At 46.2% G+C, this 15,977-nt stretch overlaps 1 protein-coding gene across 1 annotated transcript in view; it reads right to left on the minus strand.

Annotated features, from left to right (window-relative positions):
• Window positions 1-15,977, minus strand: part of ZFHX3 (zinc finger homeobox 3) — a 183,743-nt gene that overhangs the window by 129,085 nt on the left and 38,681 nt on the right. The window lies entirely within an intron of this gene.

Raw genomic sequence — 15,977 nt, forward strand, 5'->3', positions numbered from 1 at the left:
GGCTGGGCTGGCAGCAGGCCCCTGGGAGCCGCCCTGGGGAGCTGTGAAAGGCCTGCCGCGCCAGGCACACTCCCAGCATTGTGTGCTCTCCAGCGCTCCCCCCACCAAAAACCCCGAGGCCTCCGGAGTGTACACTAACCACAAGCCTTTGAGTGGCTCATGTATTTACAAACTGAGGCATGTCGAAATCAAAGGGGATACCACATGACATAATTCGCATTAAAATGTCAACAAGCTGACAATTTATAGAGTCAATCCACGGAAGGTGGGGAGGACTAAGACTTAGTAATTGTTTAATTCCTGCTGAAACCCACGGCCGCTGTGCCTTCGGGAAGCTGGAGGAGCTGGGGGCCTCCAGCCTGCGCAGAGCCCCCTGGGGCTGGCACGGCGCCAAGGCCAGGCAACAGGTTTAACCATTTAGGGTGCTCCATGTTGACAGAGAGGAGAAAAAAGGAGAGGGCTCATGTGGAAAACGGAATGAGAGGCAGATGAAGCAGTATGTCCTTCCACAAGTGTGTGGTTGACAAAACGTTTCAGGTTGGTCCCAAAGAGGGACAAGTCTCCTCTGCTGTACCCCTGCCACACCCTTTGTTTTCCATGCAGCCAAAGCTGGAAATTTAAATACATGCAAAAGGCCTACCCTGCCTTGGTCTCCTGGCTGCCCTGAGGCAGCAGCCTGCTCCCCAAGGAGCTCAAAGAAGGGGGCAGCTGTATCTACACCTCAATGGCAACGGCCTCCTGCCTGAGGGCCCCACCTCTCCAGAGAAGCAAAAGCAAAGTCGTGACCCAAACCAGACGCCCGTTCACATAAAAGGGCCGTGGACGTTACTTCTACCTCTTCTGCCGACCCCGGGCCGCAAACTCACTCCTAGTGCCTGCTTGGGACTCACAGCATCCCCACGCGGAGGTGTGGGTCCTCCAGGGCTTCTGGAACCGGTCTCACTGTGTCACTTCCAATGAACTGACCCTTATTTGGGGAGGGGACCCTCCAGGGGACAGGGCTGGTGAATGGCAGACAGGGTTTGAGAAAGCTTTGCGGGGAAGGTTCACCAAGGCCCTCAGCGGGTGTGCACCCCAAGCTCTGAGGGAAGTTGTAATCTTTTCATCATGATACAGAAAAGATACATCGCAAAAAGAGAAATGGTACGTATGAAACTATTTGGTAAAGCTCATGGTTAATAATCATTATCTGTCATGAAAAGCCATGTTCCGAAAAGGTGGCTTCGCTCTGTGGGATGTGTCCCCCGAGGACACCCGAGGCCACGTGGGCTGTAGCAGGGCTCGCTGCACAAGCTCACTGTCTGTGTATAAACAGTAACACCTCGTTCTCTCTTCTACCTCATTAACTGAAACACATTAAAACAAGTGTGCACTGGGAGCAGAAAATGAGACTGTTAAACCAAGCTGATATAATCCTCATCAGCTGTGGGAAATGAGACCGCATCAATTATGCTGAACCGACTGCAGTCATGGGGACCTGCTGGGCTCCCAGGCCCCCGACACGAGAAGGGAGAAAAGAGGAAAAGGAACCTTTCCTTTAGAAACACACACATATAACACACTTCACGCATACTCGCCTTACACACAGGCTTCCTGCACATTTCCTATAACGCTCCAAGGACAGGAGTGGCATCTGGTGAAAAATGCTCTTTGAAGATGCTTCTGCACATAAAAATCTTTGCCAAACTATTTGGAATTGGAGGATAAAGAAAGTTGAAAGTAAACTTATTTTTAAAATGGTGTGTGTGTGTGTTTGGGGGAGGGGTATTAAGTTTGTGTGATCTCTACTTTTGCAGACAGTTTTCCAAGCTCACAGTATCTTGAGGCCAACAAAAGTCCCAAATCCTGATATCCAAAATGCCTAGGACACAAGCCGCATGTGGTATAACCAGAACGTTTCAAAAATTAAATTATCGAAGAAGACAATAGTAATTCAAGCTATGCAGTAACAAAACAAAACTAGCATTTGAGTTCACCTGCTGTTGCCAAACATGAATAACACTTCAGAATCAATACATTTAGAAATTCCCATAAAACCTACGGGGAAGAAAACAAAGATAATGTCTGTACATCTCTAAAATAAGGAAGATTATGATTACACTGACAATAAATGACAGAATCATTACCTACATCTAAGCAGGTAAGAAATGCAAAAGACTCACATACAATAGTTATAAAATGCAAAACTTCGCCCAAGGAGTAATAATCGAGGGGCATAATAATGTCCCACATCCTGGTCATTAGAACATATCATATTTGATAGTAATAATTACCACATGTGAAAATGGGTGTTACTATGCAAAACTTCCTTTTGCATTTCCTCATTTGCGTTCAAATTTGCGACCTCAACATGTTATTACCGCCGAAAATTTGCATTCCATTTCATGGGTGTTTCCAAACAGAAGTGTGGACATGTTCCTTGTACAGCTCTTGACACCAGCATGAAGCCTATGTTGCCAAAACTCTGTCCCCACTGAATACACCGCTCACATGACTAGGACCTGCTCTGCTGCTCAGGCCCACTTTCCAGATCTGCTCACGGGGAAGGCAATGACCTTGGTGAGATTTTTTTCTGTTGCATGTACTTTGCACATCGTTTCCAATGTCCAAGGTTATTTAGCACTGTTCTTTCAAATCAGGGAGAGAGGCATCTCCACCCACTTACTGGCTTAGAGCTATAATCAGAAATGCCTGGTTTAGCCTTAATTTCATTCAACAACAACAAAAATGATCTTTCAAAAGAGGTGGGATAGGGAGAAAATATTCATAACTTGCGTAGCCAGGGAGATTAACTTCCCATGTACAAATAAGGGAAGAGAATGCCACATCTTTTAAGTTTCTTTTAAAGTTTCAGCTGAAGAAAAATTTTGAGATATTTTAAATTAATGGGTAACAGAGAGTTGCTGTGGAAATGATTTTACATACTGGACCCCAGGTGTTCCCTCCAGTGAATGGACACTAGGATGAGACAGCAACTAAAAGGGACAGAGATGCCAAGACTTAGGAAGACTCCTACAGCAAGGCGAGGCCACGCAGGCCACCAACACTGCGGTTTCCAGTATAAGTGAACTCGCGCAGGCAAGGTGGCCTGGCAGCTCTGCAGCGCCAGCTAACACTTCATCTGTGTTCAGAGGCTGCGCCCGCTTCGAGACCTTCTGCGGTATCGCCAAGGTTACAAAACTTAAACAGATACACATATGAAATATAAAGAGACACCAAAGCAAAGGCATTCTAGTGTAACTGGAGTGTAACTTCCACTTTTCAATCTCTGCCCTCCACGCTGTACATGTCCGGATTATAAATTTGTTTTTTAGAGTAAATATGCGTTAGTTTTAATCAGAAAAAAAATACACATATGGGAATGTAAACAAAAAGAACGAGTATATAGTTCTGAGCGTGCTGTGTACTCTGCATCAGTTTCCAAGGCTAAATTCTTTCTTACACCAATTTTTGGACACAGAAGGGAAATATGAGTGTGGGGAGTCCTGTGTTTTGTTTGGTTTTCCTTAAAAAAAAAAAAAAAAAAATCAAATACTGAAATCCCGCAGGTTATGCAGAACAAGATTATAAAATGATGTTAATAAAAGTAACTTCACTGCTCATTCCTCTCACAACTGAAAGCCTCTTAGGCGGTTCTCAGAGAAAGGGTCAAACAAGCAGGAGGGAAAACAAGCTGGACGCGAAGTCCCTTTTTAATTTCCCTAAGTACCTCACTCGATCACTTTTGGTCCATTGCTTAGAAGGAGAGACAGGCATACGCCTTTAAAGAATAGTCCTGTGAACTCACTGCTTGGGGGGAATTCAGGGATCTCTCAAAGCCCCTCATTTTTCAGACAGGACCATGATTGGCTGACCGACGTTACATTATTTGCCCAAAGTCATTTCACTACAGACTAGTCACATTTCTCTTAAGGAACATTCTTTCTTCCTCCTTCAAAACAAACAAACAAAAGAACCCACCATCCTTTCTGTCCTCCAAACCAAAAGTGTGACAAGTTCAAAGCTAATGAAAACCAAATTACAAAATAACTTCAATTATGTGGTCTTCAGAAGACAATGGAAAATCGGATGCAAAAATGTGGTATTCTTAAAGAGTAACACATGTTCTGTGCTTTATGCTGACTGCATTGTGGGCACATCCCATGTATTATCTGACAGAACTTACTCAACAGTCCTATTAGGCCGGTCACTTCTGCAGCCCATTTTACAGCTGACGAACAGAGAGGGATTAGTAACGTGCCCAAAGCCACGCAGCCGTGAAGGGCAGGAGCTGGGTTCACACCCAGGCAGCCTGACATCAGAGAGCGCGCCTTCTTTAAAACCGTAACAGCGACCTCTCCCTAAGACACTGGGGCATCCTATCTTGAAGTTTTCTAGTGCCTGGCATCTAGTAGGCATCCAAAACTTCTGGAATGAGGCCCTGGCAGGGTAGGTCAGTTGGTTAGAGTGTCATCCTGATACACCAAGGTTTCGGGTTTGATCCCCAGTCAGGGCGCATACAAGAATCAGCCAATGAATGCATAAGTGGAACAAAACTCCTGGAGTAGTCAAGAGCCTGTTGGACAGCCCTGGTCTCTCTTATAGTTTTCGCGAGCTCTCCTTTGGGCAGTGTTTCTGCTGCTAGTGAAATGTACGTCCTTGTCTGTGAAAAACAGAAAGAACTCATCTGAGCCCTGTCTTCACAGACACAGCAGACCATCAATCTCCTCCTTTCCCCGGCATGGGAGGGCAGGGTCGGGAAGAGCCCTCACAGCAAGCACACAGCTTCTGTGTGGGGGAGGGCAGAGTGGGAAGAATACCTAACCACTGGGTTTTAGTATTTCACCCCCACATAGTATTATAGAAGTTCTCAATCACAGGGGAGAGTTGGGGGAACATCATTTAGTAGACTCCTGTATACCTACCGCCCAGCTGCTGAAACGAACACTTAGCTGTATGCCTATCCATCTATCAATGCAGCTTATATGGCTGATGCATTTCAGACATCAGTACACTGTACCCCCCAAGTATTTCAGCATGTATAGTATTAACTATATGTTTATAGGGGCTTTAGTATTTTTATTATAACAGCTCATTTGAGCAGACCTCCTTACTAGCAAAAGACTAAAAAGGCCCCAGCTCCAGTGTGTTGTTAGTATGAAATATTTAGTTCAGAACTGATTTTCTTTGAAAAGTTACAGTAACCCACCAGTGCATGAAAGGAAGTTCTAATTACTAAAATCCATTTAGAATTATGGTCTCAGGTTCGGTAACCAGAATAAACGAATCTGCCTTTGTCCAGCATGCTCGTCTATGTGACCACTGTCCACAAAGCCTGCCCAAACGTCAGCTTCCTTCTCTTCCAGGTGGTCTTTTCTGATCTGACCACCTGGATACGACTTCTCCCTCCCTCCAGACTTGGATAACTCTCGGGTACTGATCTGACAGCTCTTCCTGAACGACCACCTCCTCTCTGAATCCTGCACGGCAATGTTTTTCCATCTGCAGGTTGAGATCCATTAAGGCCGTGGTTCTCAACCTGGAGCCTCACATTGGAATCCCACAGCAAACGAGAGCAGAGCTGAGGGCTGGGCGGGGCATGCACATTTGTTTAAAGCTCCCTGGGTTGAGAGTCATTGCATTAGTGGAATATGAAATCAATGCCTTGAGTACAACCTCAGCACTTGTGTAAAACAACAGAAAGGAGAGAATAGAAAGCATCAGAATGTAGCCATGTAGTGAGGATACAATTGCTTAATAAAACTTTTGTTTCTATTCTATATACAAAATATCTATTTATATATGTTGAGTCACCAATGTAAAATGTATCTCTTTAGGAACACAGCCCCAAAGTTACTACAGTATTCCCAGCATAGAAGGTGCTCAAAGACGTGGGGCTTGAACATGGGACAGGAGGAGAGCAGGACACTGGAGTTCCTCTCTTATGGAGACTATGTTTTGCCATCAGGAACATGGCTCTCCTGGGGACAACCAGGTCTAGGACTAATCAGCATCATTTACACATGGACAGGGAGTTGGAAAGTGAACACAGCAGATTCTAAGGAAACAGAGGTATAGGCTTTTCAGGGCTGAACCCAGTATTTACATTTCTATGTTTAAGATTCCATGTTCGAATATCAAATCCTACTGGCACTTGACCTATTATCTGCAAGGCACTGGGAAGGACACACAGTTAGATGAGAAGAAACAGATCTGCTGTCAAGGGTCCTACAATCCTAGTAGAGAAGAAAGGCCTATAAAATGGACTATATTACTAAGTAAAAAGGGGGAAAGTGCCATTAAATTTTCCACAACAACATCAATCTCTATGACTATTGCATATAAAGTGTTGTGATTTGGGTCGGCAGAATTTTGGGGTACAGAGCCAAGGCCAGCTGCATGTGGGAATTTTCAAAATACTTGGACACGAGCTGCACACATGCACCAGGACTAGTTCTCAGTGGGCAATGCAAGAAGAAGCCCTGCAGAACGGCCAGCGGCTGACATGGTGATGAACAGCTCTGGGATGCCTGGCCCATGCAGGACAGCCACCTCACTCGAACACGAATTTGGACTCTAAATTATGAAAAGCCAGTGTTCACACAGAGCTGCTACACCAGATTCTACAGCAGGGGAAAGTTCATGGGCACGTTCTGCCAGTACTTTGCCTCTCGATAAGTATTTATTGGGCTGGTGGCAGACACTGTTCTAAACACCAGGGATACAGCCATCAAGAAGAAACCAAGGCTCCTGATCTTTTGTGAGACGAGTAACTAAATGAACAAACAAGAAAAATAGATAACTGTCAACACAGAGAAGAAAACTTGGGGGAATTGATGGTGTCACTACTTGAGAGTGGGTGGTCAGGGAAAGTCTCTCTGAAGATTAGATATTTAAAGAGAGATGACTGTCAAGGTCAGGGGAGGGCATTCTAGGCAGGAGGACAGCAAGTGCAAAAGCCCTGAGGCAGGTACGTACTTGCCGTGTTGAAGAAACAGGAAGAAAGGCCGTGGGGTAAAGTGTAGAGGGCAAAGGGGAGGGTGTTACAAGATGAGGTTGGCAGGTTGGTGGAGTCCCGATTACAAAGAGGTTTGTAAGCCACAGGACAAAGTTTGGCTTTTCTTTTTCATGGGATGGAAAGTCAGTGTTGGGTCTTTGCAGAGAATGAATGATATGACCTGATTTTCCTTTTCACAGAATCACCATAAGAAAAGTGGATTATCAGGGACCTGAATAGAAGCATGGAGAGAGTTCACACAGTAAAGAGACAATGGGGAGGATGGTGGAAACATATTCTGAAGGTGGAGCCAACAGGACTTGTTGATCGTTTGGCTATTGGTGAGTGAAAGAAAGAGTGGCCCACAAACAACTCCCTGCTTTTTGGGAGAGAGAGCACATGGCAGACTAGCGGCGGCCCTGACCAAGATGTAGGAGCCCAGAGAAGAAGGGGCTTGGGGGTGACAGTCACCAAGACTTCTCCCTAGACCACGCTAAGTCTGAGGAACCACACACTCGGATGGAAATGGCCAGTAAGGAGACGGATGAAGGGAGAGCTCAGGGCTGGAGATACAGATTTGAGTGTCAGCAGAAGACAGATGTTTCAAACCACTGGATTGAATTAGGCACTTAGGGAAAGTTATAAACAGAAAGAAGGGGCCTGGGCCAAGCCCTGGGGACTCCCATATTTACTGTTAAGTAACAGAAGAGAAGCCAACAAGGAGACCAAGAAGGAGACCCAGTCAGAGGGCCTAGAGGAGCCAGAAGGGGGAGGAGGAGGAGGAGAACAGTGGCAAAGGCTGCTCACAGATCCCGTGAGGTTAGAACATGGCGACTGATTTGGTGACAAGGAGGCCACTGGGGACCCGTCACATCAGTGGTGAAATGTGTTGTTTCTGGATCCAGTGATTAACTAGGAGGGGACATCCCGAGTTCACTCACATGATTGGCATGATGGAGGGAAGTAGTGTTAGCAAAGAGGACTCAGTCAAGGTGGCCTCGGGCAGGTGCCACCCCCACTAGGAGCCAGTCCGCTCCCGTGAGCACAGGCTGGCCACCTGCAGGAGGCAGTGCTGTTCATCCTGCCCGTCCCATTCCCTGCACTGCTTCCGCCCCTCCTGCTTCCTCACACCCTCCCGCCAAGGACCTGCTGTCCGGCACAGGAGCTGTTTCATTTCACTAACCCAGTCACACACGCTCTACACTTTCAACCATCTCCTATCAAAATGGCACCTTTCAAACACTCCTCAGCTTCTTTCATGACAAACTTGCTTCGGAAAAGACCACGACGTGCAGAGGGAAGTGTGACGGTGCTGCTGCCTGCTTGCCCTGGGCCCAGGGCCTCCGCCGTCCCTCCGCTGCAGGGCAGCCGGGTCCTGAAGGGGTGCGCGCCCCAGCGGAGAAACGCTAACGCGCGACACAGGCCAGCTCGGTGCCAACCGGCGAGACGTGGCTACAGTGGTGGGGGAGAACTTCTGGAACACCAGAAATGCCTCCCTACAGCATAAAAAGGCTGAACAGGAAACATGCTAGTCCTCACAGTCTGATAAAAGACACTTTGCATCGGGCCCAAAGCCGATCCCAGCAATGGGGGACGTGCATCCAAATTACGAAGAAATGAGCACTTACAATGACATCTGCTGGATTAATTAGCTGTGTAACGAGTCTCCCCCCGTGGAGCTGGGCTTTGTCACTGCTGTCTGAGACTTCCCCAGGTGAGATTTTATTCTAAATGCCACGCTCCAAGAGGAATAAAGAACAAGCTAGGCAAAGAAGACACGCGTGTGACGGAGCTTGTGGGAGGCGGTGCCTGCAGGAGCCTCCAGGGGACTCCTGGGGCCCTCTGAGACCTAGAGCGTTAGAGGGGAACAGCCACCCCCAGAAGAATGACTCAAGAACTCGCCACCTCAACAAACCCGCAGGTGCCTGAGTCTGAACCTTCGATGAACTCAAAGCCCCAAAGGCTGAGACAGGAGTGGTCGCAGCAGGAGAACGGGTACGGATTCGATGCTGGACACAAAAGGACTGGACGGAGCACAGAGCTCTTGTCCCTGGAGAAACTGTTTGGTTGTCCTACACTGGCAGCTGTGGCCATCACTGATGAAAACCCACTCGGAGCAAAAAAATAAAAATAAAAACGGTCAGATCCTAATCTGAGAACCAGAAAGCGAACAAACACACACAAGCAGACGCCTCCAGCCAGATCGCTCCCTGCGGTGCTTCCTACGCCACAGCTGGCTGGGGAGTCACACTCGCTGACTAATGTCTAGGACGCGGAGGAAACCGCAGTCCCGGGACCCACGCCTCTTGGCCTGGCTGACTGGAAGAGCCCAGGAATGCTCCCCAAGCTCCCTTATCTTTAATGATTTTCGAAAAAGAGAGAGGAGGCGGCAGGAGGGAAAACGGAGACATGAAGCACAGCAGAAATGGGGAGATTAGGCTGGACCACCTCGGCTCGGGGACCCCTTCACTGGAGGCAAGCCAAAGGCTCACCAAGAGCTCCCTACACAAAACAGCTTTTTAAATAACATGTTACGAACTCATTAGCCCAAGTGTACATAAAATCAGCACTCGATAAATGGCGCTGGCCCAGTGGGAGAAGTGTCTTTCTTTCCAGTAACGTGTGTCCCGGAGACCACACCAGGGAACGGTCTCTGAGTGCTGGGTCCACGTCAGCTGAAGGAGAGCAAGCCAAGGGGACAGGTGCAGGGATGCCTCCCATCATGGAACTGCCGGTCCCCAGGGCCAGTCTGCTGCCTCGTTCTGCGAGACAGGAGAACAAGGGCTACCTAGTGTACAGGCCACCCAGGAAGTCCAGACGTCAGCTCAAACGTGGTTACAAAGGCCCAACAATCCTTAAGAACCAGCCTGTTAGCAGAAAGAGCGGAGAGGGACAGCAAGTGGACGGGAAATTCCTTCTGCGAATCCAATACCAGGCCCGCCGGCAGACGAAGCCGTGGTCACAACTGTTGACCTAAGAGAGCAGATATGCTTTGGAGGCCTCGCCCTGGGCCTGGGAACCTGCCCCACTAATTAGCAGGTTACAAATCAAACACTATCCGTAGATAAACATTTCTGACCTTCTCATTAGTTTGCCATTTACAGGGTGAGGACGCAGGCCCTAGAGAAATTTCCCCGATCTTCTTGATTAGTCCTAGTTCAAATCTTCTTTCCGCATTCCTGTTAGCATCCTCTATAGGGTGGACACTTGGGGATCTTCCATGTACAACAGCCAATACTCGAGTGCTGTGAATTTCTATCACCTACATAACACAGCAACTTCAGAAGGAGCCCAAGGAGCGGAGTGTGAGCAGGCACACCTGGCGAAGTGGCAACAGACGGAGGGGCCATCCTGACCTGCATGGCACTGTGTGATGCAAAAGCACTTCAATTAAAGGAAATAATTTTTTTTAAAAAAATTACTGAAAGGCAAATTTTAACAAGTAACTCTGGAGAAAATTTCAGATTTCATTACAGGAAAAGCACTTTATTTAGTGTAGAAAATGTGAAAATCTGATGATAGTTTTCTATAAATAACAAAAATTGAAAATCATCATTTGAGGCGTTTGTAATTTTCCTTTTGTTGGGAACCACCGAAAGAAAAAGGGGTTTGAACCAACAACGAAGCCACTTATCTCGAGGCTGCTGGCAAGACACCAAGAAAGACTTTCTTCCGCATCCAGAAGTAAAATACAGACTGTCTGGTTAAATATGAACTTCAGGTAAGGAGATACAGTACTTATATCTTATGGTATACCTTATTTGCTTATCTGAAATTTACATTTAGCTGGGTAGTCCATATTTTATTTGCTAACTCGAGGCCCCGCTGGGTGTTTCCCTCCAGATCACCTTCCTGAGGTTGCTGGCCCTACTTCCCACATTTCTGTGAGGAACAGATTTGTGTCATTAGACATTTTTAACTTCTGTCCTACATCCTGGCTGTTTAAAAAGTGCTGGAGCCGTCACATTACTAACTGTCAAAGTATGAAACAATCAGTTCGTACTACCAAAATGGTTTCATAGTAACAGACTTTCCCACCCTACACCTCAGCAGTATTTATACTTTCAAGTTGCTGAAAACAGGGTAAAGAACATGGCTCAGGTGTATTGTGTAATTATTTAAAAACGCCTGCCTTTTCCTGACAATATTTCTGACAGTGGTTAATTATTCCCTCACAATTTCCCTTTCAAAACAGAAAACCAGAAACACCTGTTGGGACTCCGGCTCTTCAAACGTGCCCTTTTCCATCAAGTCCTTTCAGCCCAATACCTCAGCGAGTTGGAAGGACCGGAAACGGGGTTCCCGCCTTTGCCCCACTATACGGCACCGTTTTCCTGCTGGCCTGGGTTGGCCTAGAACAACCGTGACACACAGAGTTCTCCAGGAATGCGAAGGCAGAGGGACGACGACAGGGAGATGCTGCTAAGAACTCCAGACCACCCCTAAGACGGCAGATGGCATCCGTGCAAGGAATTCCACAAGTGTGACTGATCCTCTGTGTGGGTGTGGGCTGCAGGCAACTGACAGTTTGAGATTTCTGTCACCAGAAGATCTAGGGCTTTTAGCTTGAGGATTTGGGGTTGGGGAGGCTTTCAAGTACTTTGACAAAGCGGCAGTTCTTAGATTTTCTGAAATTAGACCTCCTTGCTCCTCGGCCTGAGTCAGGGGCCATGAAACAGCTTCTTTGGAATCCAAACGGACACCGACCTCTCACCAGTAGCTGCACCGTTTCTACTGAAAATACTCAGGCACGGTACTGTTATCTCCACGCTATCTGAACATGGACGTCAGAAAAGGGAACATTCAGGACTTTCAGTATTTGTTCCCTACCCTTTAACAAAAAAGAGAGATAAATAGTGAGACCCACAGTCTCCACTGAGGAACAATAAGAAACTTGGTCCCTTTCCCAAGCCCCCATCTCTCCTGGAGACTCCTTCATCCCAGTGAATTTGATGAAGGTAATTAATCCGAGAAATTCCACCCTGGGGAACATGCTGGAGAGAAACAGGGAAAGGTGAGGAAGGGATTTCATCCAGAGACCTGACATGCTTGAAGGAAGACCCGCGTCTGTTCCCTCCTCTTGTCCTTGGCGTTTCCGGCAAACACCACTGTGTGTCTGGGCTGATCTAAGCCCGTGCAGCATTCAAGAGATGCTCTGCTCGATTTAGAGAACCAGGGACAGTAGACATGGCTTTTCACATCAGCGAGAAAGGATGGTTACTGAAGAAACTGTTGGACAGTCAGCCATCCAATTTGAAAGAGAACACAGTTCTAAATCACACAATATTGAGAAAATGAGTCCTGCAATGACCCATCCACAAGGTACATTTTCATAGACTGAAGAAATGAATGGGGCTGGGGAAGGAGGATACTGAAGAAGATACTGGTCAAGTAATGCCAATCAGCCTGGGTCTGAGCACTGACTCACTAGCTTATGACTTGTAACTGCTCTCACGGTACCTCGGTTTTTCCCTTTGAATACAGGCAAATTAACAGAAGACTGAATCAATTAATATATGTGAAGCCAGGATAACAGTACCTGGCTCATAATAAATCCTGTCTAGGTGTTAGCTGCAATTTTTATTATTTTACAATGTTAGCAAAAAGAAAGCTTCCCTGGGAAAAGAGAAAAGTTAGAAGCATAACCAAAATAGGTACAGACTGGATGTCATCCAAATGAAAAGTTTCTATATGTTAAAATGTACCATAAGCTGAGGTACAGACGCACAAAAGAGAAACCACTGGGAGAAACCACTAGAACAGCCACAGCAAGGTGGGGATTTTGGCCCTGATGAACCAAGAGCTCTTGTAAATCAACCAGATACAGGAACAAACCAAGACAAACAAACGACAAAGGCTATGAACAGGAAAGCTGCTACAGAAGCACAAGCGGCCAATAAATACATGAAAAAATGTTCACCCTGACTAATAACTACAGAGACCCACATAAAACAGTGTTTCCAATCTGAACAAAAGAGGAAAATAACATTGCACTGGTCACTGTGCGGGCATTTGAGCATCACCTAATGGGGGGTTTATATTCACCTAGCGGTGTGAGGGGGGTGGTCACTTTCTTTCTGAAGAGCCAGTGAAAAGCACAGTACCTATTGGCATTACACCTGGGAACCAGCGAGCCCACTTCTTGGGACAGCACTAGTGTAGGGAGATGTATGAGCACATTTGTTCCCTACAGCAAAACACCACAAATAACCTAAACGCACATCGACGTGAGACTGCTTTGTCTCTTATTGTTTGTCTCTTCTTATATTTTTAATGAGATCAACTGACTATTTTTTCCTAAAACACTACACATTTAAAGAAACTTCTTGCCCGGCCCGTGTGTTTCAGTGGATTAAGCGTCATCCCATAGACTGAGAGGTCCTGGTTCAATTTCCCGTCAGGGTACAAACTCGGGTTGCGGGCTTAATCCCCGGTATGGGGCGTGCAGGAGGCAGCCAGTCGATGTTTCTCTCTCACATAGATGTTGCTACCTCGTTCTCCCTTACTTAATAAAAAAAAAAAAAAAAAAAAAATTCAATAAAATCTTTTTTTTTTTTAAAAGAAACTTCTAACCTGAAGACTTGAGAATATTTAGCAAATCTGTAGCAAAGGAATGAAGATTTCTACTAAGTTTTCCGACAGTTAGTAAATGGAATGCTATGTAGCCACAAAAAGAATGAACTAGATCTATCTGTCCTGACCTGAAGTGATTTTCATGATAAAAAGTTACAGGAAAAAAGCAAACCTTAAGTATATGTCTATAAAGATTATTTAAATGAACAGTATGTATATGCAAATACATTTCTATTAGTATAAACACAGAAAAAAATGCCAAAAGATACAATTTAAATATAACAATGATTTGCTTCTGGAGAAGAGAGTAGAAGAATAGAAGAAATTCCATTTAAAAAAATTACTGAAAAATACTTTTAGAGACATGAGAAAGGGCTCAGGTCCAATTTTGTAAAATGCCTGTGCTATATGCAAAAGGAGGAAACAAAAATATGTGTATAATAGGATTTGGCTAATATTTATTTTCTTTTATACTTCCCAGGATTTTTCAAATTTTCTACAATGAACATATATTACTCATAAGAATTATTTTTTACCATAAAAATAAGAAATCCACATTTTATTATTAGCTTGTATTTGAGGTAAAATAATGATATGAGATAGTCTCATGAGAAATAATTAATACCATATTTTCACAGGACCTCATCAGTTCTTTACCATCCATGAAAAATGATTCATAAAAAAAAAAAGAATAAAAAAAAATACTAAAAGCTTTTGGAAAAAAGAGTGTTATAGTTAATGGTTGTAAAACTGGTTTTTCAACAGGTGACATATTTAGTACTGGACGTTTAAAAGGCACATCTAGTAAGATTTCAGTTCCATTATGTGGTGTCTAAAGCGTAGAGCCAAAGATAACACTAACCCTAGCTTCTTGACATGAAGGGTGTGTACAATAGTGTAACCAGAGGCATCAGGGCAAAGCTTGTGCTTAAAGCCAATAAGCTGAATGAATGCGTTGAAAAAAATACTACCCATTGGGGGGATTCAGGTGAAGGTGAGTGGGATGGTTCTGGATGGAGGTGAGAGCAAGAAGCCTCTGCAGCGTGGGGCCAGCCTTCCACACGGCACACACTTCCCTCTTCCCAGAGTCCCCCTGGAGTTAACTTTGGCCAGAAATACTGCCTTAGCTCACCCCAGCTCTCTGACCATGACCAAGGACCCTGTGCAGTCTCCCAGCCCAGCTGCGGGAGCCCCACATCCCATAAGACCAGCCATTAAGTGGGGGAAATGAACTTCAGACCCCCAGCTGCTCTGGGAGACAGAGGGCATGCAGGCTAAATGTGCTAAAATTTACCAAAACATCTGGCCTTTCACACCTTTTAAATCAACCACACGAAAACATTCCCTCTTTTCATTTTTGGTTGAAGGCACCAAGGTATGGGGAGAAGAAGGCAGAAGTATGCCTGTTAAAAAAAATAGTCATCCTAATGAGAAAACAAGGTTTGGGGAAACTGGCTCCAGAATGACGATGTAAACCAGATGACACTGCACCAGTGCTTCAGACACGTGGCCACACCAGGGCGGAGGGAACCGGGGGGGGGGGGGGGGGGGGGGGGGGCACACCAGAGGATTTATGCTTCTTGCTTTCCAAACCAAACAAAGCCTGCCAGTTCCCACCGATGGGCACAAAACGTGCAGCTGGTTTCCTAAGTCGCCCAACCCTGCCCCGGTGCACCCATTAAGGAGCACGCAGAATGCAGATTACAAACCAAATATTTGACTTCCATGTCTTCCAATGTGTCCATGCACCCTACAGTGAATTTATGGCCCTGCCTGGCATGAGCGGCAAGTTCCTTATCCATCGGGGAAAGAGCTGAGGAGGGTTCTAAAGTAAGGCAGAGTCTGGCGCAGGGTCCTCACCCTTCCTTCGCCCTGCACAAGCCTAGCAGAATGGCAAAAGTGAAAGTCCAGGCTGCGGAGGATTTGGTGTTTCCAGTCAACCAGTGCGGACTCCTACTTCCAGCCAAGTAGAGTTGGCATCTCACCGCCTTGTTTGCCTGGCTGGCCCAGGGCAGCTCACATGGGGCCCAGACCCAACTCTGTGGTAGACAACCTTCTTTGTGTCTAATTTAAGATTAATATGAGACCTTCGGGCTTGGCTCAATCAAAGGAACTTCAGCTGGGAACTGTTTGAGTAATAGATTCTGGTGGGGTCTTAATCTATCTGCCCAAGTTGATGGATTTCCATTCCAATGACTCTCAGGTGAAGAAAAACATCAAAGTGAAAACCAGATTCTAATAGTTGGCAGGTGTGCACTGATCACCAACTGCCCTTTCTGCACCCTCCTCCCCAAGCAGAAAACAGGACACATTTCAGAGAGCTCTCCAGCAACGCCACGCCACGCCATGCAGCAGCAAAGTCCAGACACGCAGGACAGCTTGCACTAGCTCCGAAGCCACACACTGTGGACTCGGGTGCGCCAGCGGG

The sequence above is a fragment of the Molossus molossus genome, unplaced genomic scaffold, assembly GCF_014108415.1.
Source record: "Molossus molossus isolate mMolMol1 unplaced genomic scaffold, mMolMol1.p scaffold_m16_p_21, whole genome shotgun sequence".
Lineage (NCBI taxonomy): Eukaryota > Metazoa > Chordata > Mammalia > Chiroptera > Molossidae > Molossus > Molossus molossus.